At 31.2% G+C, this 6,422-nt stretch overlaps 1 long non-coding RNA gene across 1 annotated transcript; it reads right to left on the bottom strand.

The window, feature by feature from the left end:
- Positions 1 to 1,708: 1,708 nt before the first annotated feature.
- Positions 1,709 to 6,264, bottom strand: LOC123272231. Its single transcript, XR_006511047.1, has 4 exons — positions 5,901 to 6,264; positions 5,597 to 5,625; positions 1,843 to 2,054; positions 1,709 to 1,723 (listed from the first exon to the last, which is right to left on the bottom strand). It is a non-coding gene; the product is annotated as an uncharacterized LOC123272231 (long non-coding RNA).
- Positions 6,265 to 6,422: the final 158 nt, after the last annotated feature.

Raw genomic sequence — 6,422 nt, 5'->3', positions numbered from 1 at the left:
TCAAGTTGAGAATATTTCTATTTCTTATTTACAGTTATTTGCTAACTTAGAGAACACTGAAAAGAAAGCGTTTTTATTTTTCAAACAAATATAGTATTTTGGATAAAACTATTCTCTACAGCTTCATTTTAGGTAGATACCATGACAGTATCACAACCAACAGTTTCCAGAATAGTTTTTCGGGTGAGCGTTTTTACTTGCAAGCGAAATTCATGATTACATTAAAATGCCTCGAACTCAAGCAGCAAAATTAGAAAACCAGAGACTTTTTGAACGTTTGGGATTTGGTAATGGAGCAATTGGAATACCCGGGGTTGATGGAGCAATTGATTGCACTTTATAGTCCGATGAAGTTCATACGTAATGCTTCAAAAATATTAATGAAATCAACAGAAATCGAAAGGGCTATTTTTCTCCTGAATGTGCCAAGTAAGTATTTCTCTTATTTTCACTAGTCATTACAGACTTCGAATAACTTATAATATGATAATTTTTATTATTTCGTAGGCGATTGTTGGCTCATGGATGGAATTCTTTAGATATTGTTCCAGAATGGCCTGGTAGCGCTCATGATAGTCGAATTTTTCAAAATTCTCGAATTTACATGAGATGAGGCTTCCTGAACGTGAACTAACTGGGATACTTTGTCTACGTATTCTTGATAATTTGTAATCATAAATTTAAAGTCTACAATTTTATCTCAGTTTGAATTCCGAACTGTAAATGTAATAAATTCAGAATTGTAAATATAATGGATTCTATAAAAATTTAAACTTTCGTTAAATAGATATCATTTGTAATCACTTTTTTCAAAAATATATCTATAAGAAAAGCTTTTGAACGTGTTTTAATAAAAACAAAATTTTTTATAAAAAACCATTTTTATTTTCAACCTTGACATTTTTTGGCGTTTGATTTCTCATTAAAAAAGTAATTTATTTAATATAAAATTCTTAATACATGCTTTAATAAAAGTTACGGGCTTAAACACTCTAATATAGTTAAAAATTGCATTCAAATGCACTTTTAAAAATTAAAATACTAGTTAGTCCCTTGGTACTTAAAAGTTTTTTTAACGTACAGTATAAAATTATTTTGTGGTTTTTAAAAATTGCTATCACCTTATAAAATCTTTTCAAACTAACGATAAATTTTATCTTTACATTTCTATGCTATTTATTATAAAAATTAATAATAAACCAGAAACATCCTAGAAAAATCATGTCAATCATGCCTCGTAATTCTTATTTTGTTGTCTTTTAATAAATTTAACTCACTTAGTCTCTAGCTGCAGCGGTTGCCGCACTCGAATCTCTAATTTATATTTTTGTTTCAGGTGTTCTATTGTTAGATTATGTATCTCTTCTTTTATAAGTTGACATTTCAGTTGAAATAATTTCTCTTCTTGCTTTATTATTTTCTTAACCTTTCGCTTCTATAGAATTTCTCGTCTTCATTGGGTGGATTTTTTCTTCCTCTTTAAGTTCTTTTCCTATATTGTTGAGCTAAGATGATTTTAAAAAAATATTAATTAAAATATATATTTTAAGTATTATGGCTAATAAAACTATTTCTAGCAACGATTTTTTAGTTATAATAGACGATGAGGGTTCACATGGTAATTCTTCATCATCATTGCCATCATTCTTCATCATCTGGGAATAGTTGTTCAAGGCTTATGTATTCTTTCACATTCCATTGGAGTCAACAGCATTACACTTAGCTAGATAAAAAAATATTTCTTATAATTCTCATTAATAGTAAACTGATTAATTCCAAACTATATAAGAAAAGTCAGAACTGCAAATATCTTTTGGTAGTTTTTAAAAATAAAATAATTACAGAAGGAAAAAAAAAAGATGAAAACGTCCTAGTAACTTCTTCTTCAGACTTATTTGAAGAAAATAAAATCGGTGCAGTTTTAATTAAGTTTGGGGCAATAAGGAAATATCAGGATCAACTTCAGAATCTGGAATTGATGGACCGACCCCAGTTGCAAGGCGATGTTGCTTTTGGTTGTCAGCGCATTCCGTTGTTTTGTTTTTAGATTTGACCTAAAAGCTTGAGTTGATCTGCGTTTCATTAAAACATTTTTAAAAATTATTATAAATTCGGCATACTATGTATTAAAAAATAAGCATGAAATTAACAGATAACTAACAATTTTTAATTGTTTCTCTTTGAAAAATCAAAATAAAACGTAATTAACGAAAAATTTCACATCCCAAGCGGCAAGCGTAAATTTTTTTGTTAATGCTTTGTTAAATTTAAGTGCTGGACAATTATTAATTTTTAACTTCTTGTTGAGTGAAATCTACCAAAAGCAACATTTTTAGATGCTTGGGATGTAGAAAATTTGAAAAAACTACAAGTCCAATTTTCAAGAAAAACTTTCTAAAACTAATTTATTTGTAAAATTTCATCAAAAAACTGATCAAGTGGCTGTTAATTTTAGAGTCATATTAAAAATTTAATTTTACCCTTTCAGTAATTATACTAGATGAATTAAAGTCGGTTGCGATGAAATCCCATGCTTCTTTTTTTTCACTTAATGTAGCAGCATAACTCTTTTTATTTTCAATTACTTGGGCATAATTTTTTAAAATTTGTAGAAAATATTTTTTTTCTACAGCGGTAAAATTAGTACTTTTTCCTTTTTTGACATATTTTCTTCTGATCTTGCGGTAACCATTTTCTAGTTGAATTAGAGGCTTGAATTTGGGAAGCTTACAATTTTTCTAAGGTACGTTGTACATCTGTTTACAATTTTGAATAAAAAACTTCATTGTCAAAATTTAAGTACTTTTCAACCAATGAGATTGTTGGAAACATAAGAATTTTCACGGAAATTGACGAACACGCGTTGACTTGGTCTTAAGTTGGGTCTTACTAAAGCTTATCTTACTGAAAATAAGATTGTTACGGCCTCGCGTAACACCATAATAATCGATTAATTGGTTAACAAAGAGAAAACCTAATCAATGAAAGAACTGAGAACTACTGCATCGCTGTACCTCTAAGAAACACCCACCCCAGGCCCCCTCAGTTTCCTCTTCAGAGTAGGTTTGAGGAAGGCGTAACTATTATGTTAATAGTTAAAGGCGCCATAACTATTGTGGGAGGGCCCTAAAAAAAAAAAAAAAAAAAAAAAAAAAAAAAATGAATATCGCGGGGAATCTATTGTCCTCAGCTGTTGCTACGCGGTCCCTGATGAAAATAAAAAAAAATATTTAAAACCGGAATAAATAATCTCTTTTCTTAAAATCATTTTCTCTGTCTTATATAAGGCGAAAGAAAAATAAAGATAACCATATTTACTCGTACAAGATTTTGAAAAAGCTTACAACCGTAGTTGCGATTACTCATCACCGAAAATTTTGAGAGGAAAACATTATTTTGTTGTCCTAAAAAAAAATGCCGCCTGTAAGCCTCGGCAAATACTTTTATCTAGGATTCCATCGCGTATGTATCCATGGGTAAAACAATCAACAACCAAATATCAGAAATATGTATTGTACATTCCCGAATTATAAAGCATTAAAAAAATATTATACAAAGTATTGCAACCGAAATGAAATATAGTTGCATAAATAATATACTAGCTTGTCTATGATGATCCATATATAACTCGCTACATTAGTCAGTACATAAAACTATATATAACATATATAACACCATATATTTATTCAATATGCATGAGAATCGTGTTAAACAATAACAAATGCATGGTTTGGGCATGAAGATAATATTTCTTTTTATACGAAAACATTATAGTAAAATTTCGGATACGATTTTATGTATCCCATTATAATATCAACCTAATTAATCATATCCCAAGCATATAAGCTTTTCTAAAAATGTTACGTAATATAGCAACGCCTGTGCCTGGCTACGTGACCAGCCACTATGGTACAATGGCGGATCCGCGGATATAAAAACCCCAGTCGCGGAAACGAAAAAGGGCACTCTCGCGAAGTTCTTATTACCCGTACTACGGTCCGCTATTATTAAAGAGTTAGTGTAAAATTTTTTATTCATTTCAAATTGAGTTTAATCGAGTGCCTAAACTCAATCAACAAGCCACCGGCTTTAAGAAATAATTAAAAGGATTTAGAATAATTAATTTAATAAATTAATTGTAAAGAAAAAAAATAATAATATTATAGAATTCGGATTAACTAATTAATAAATAGGAGTGAACTAATATATTTTATATCTCGAGTAAATAATCTCCGAAACAGCTGCATCGGTTATCAGCTAGCCGGAATTTAGAAAGAGAGAAAATCATTACGGTCTAATCATCGTGGAAAGGGGAATAACAATTACCCATGTAAAAATCTCCAAACCCAAGAAGCGTATACGCCGTGTGAACGTACACCGCGATATCTCGCGTACCCTAAATAAATAACCACCAAGCCGAAAACAAAAAAAAACCAGAAATTCAGATAACCAAGAATATTCGGGCCACCCAAAATACATAATTATTTATCCAAGGAAATCGGAATTCCATTATCGGGATAGAGAACTCTCACCGTAAGAAAATCATCCTGAAAGATAAGGGGGGAAGGTAATCACGGCAATGCCTAGTAAGTCCGTCGCGAGCATTCTCACCTGAGCAAACAATTACTGGGTCACGGGACGCAGTCCATCGGTAATCGGAATTAACCCGACCGCGTTCAGAAAATAGAAAAAGAGTTTTCATGCACTAGCGTTGCTATTGCATAGCGATTCCCAAATTCCGTAACCCGTTATCTAGACATACCATCGAAAGTTATACAAAGGGTTATTAAAATTGTAAATGAGGAGGAGGGACTTATGAGTGTATAAAAACCCAGCCATGGCAACCGGGAAGCATCAGTACTTCCTATAACCGCGGATGTGATCAGTAGTTCAGTCGTTTCTTTTAATTCTTCTCGAGTAATTAATCATTAATTAAATAATTACGTATTCCAACCAGTCAACCATTGATAACATTTTTCTTTGTACTCGTACCTTGTTACAATAAACAACCGTAAGTTATTCAAATATATCGGATTTATTAATAAACACCTCAACTAATTATCCTGATCATTTAGTTAATTAGTCGACAGTCACGGTTCATCGGTCAACGACCCTCACATTTCCGACATTCAGGTACTTGGACGAGGGCCCAACAACGACTCAGTGTCTCACTCACTCAGGTATAATTCTTCTTAATCTATCCAACACATTTTTACTTGCCTTCTCTTTCGCTTGTGCCCTGACCTACCCCAAAAAGGGATACCTTAACAGAGACGGGATTCCCTAAAAATTATTATAATTTTTCGAACTCATTATCACATAAAACCCGCGTGCAGTTACCTATAGGCGCGGTTCCCGCCTCCCGAGACATATAATCTTCGGTGATTAGTCTCAAATTTAAGGAACTGATAAGTTAATTGTGTTATCGTCACCCGGACGTAACAAAGATCCTGCTTAAAACTTTTTACTTACTCAAGTTTATCTTAAAGAATGACTCTGAAAACATCATAACTTACAGCCGATAAGGCCGTCTTCATGAAGACAGGCTTAAGTACAAACTTAAGACCGGACTATGAATACGGCCCTTAGATTTGACCAAAGTTTTTTGAGTTGATCTGCGTTTCGCTGCAATATTTTTAAAAATTATTATAAATTCGGCAAACTATGTATTAAAAAAATAAAAATGAAATTAACAGATAACTAACAATTTTTAATTGTTTCTCTTTGAAAAAATAATAATAAAACGCAATTAACGAAAAAATTTCACTTGTAGAAAATTCAAAAAACTACAAGTTCAATTTTTCAAGAAAAACTTTCTAAACTAATTTATTTGGAAAATTTTATTAAAAAATGATCAAGTGGCTGCTAATTTTAGTGTTATATTAAGAAGTTAATTTTACCTTCTCAGTAATTATACTAGATGAATTAAAGTCGGTTGCGATGAAATCCCATGCTTCTTTTTTTTCACTTAATGTAGCAGCATCACTCTTTTTATTTTCTATTACTTGTGCATAATTTTTTAAAATTTGTAGAAAATATTTTTTTTCTACAGCGGTAAAATTAGTACTTTTTCCTTTTTGTGACATATTTTCTTCTGATCTTGTAATAATTTTCTAGTGCAACTTTAATTTGAGGCTCACAATTTTCTAAGGCACATTTGTACATTTGTTTACAATTTTGAATAAATAACTTCATTGTCAAAATGTAAGTATGTTTCAACCAATGAGATTGTTGGAAACATAAGAATTTTCACGGAAATTGACGAACACGCGTTGACTTGGTCTTAAGTTGGGTCTTACTAAAGTTTATCTTACTGAAAATAAGATCCTGCTTAAAACTTTTTACTTACTCAAGTTTATCTTAAAGAATGACTCTGAAAACATCATAACTTACAACCGATAACGCCGTCTTCATGAAGACAG

This window comes from Cotesia glomerata, linkage group LG1 (genome assembly GCF_020080835.1).
Source record: "Cotesia glomerata isolate CgM1 linkage group LG1, MPM_Cglom_v2.3, whole genome shotgun sequence".
NCBI lineage: Eukaryota > Metazoa > Arthropoda > Insecta > Hymenoptera > Braconidae > Cotesia > Cotesia glomerata.
This window is presented reverse-complemented; position numbering and strand designations above follow the sequence as displayed.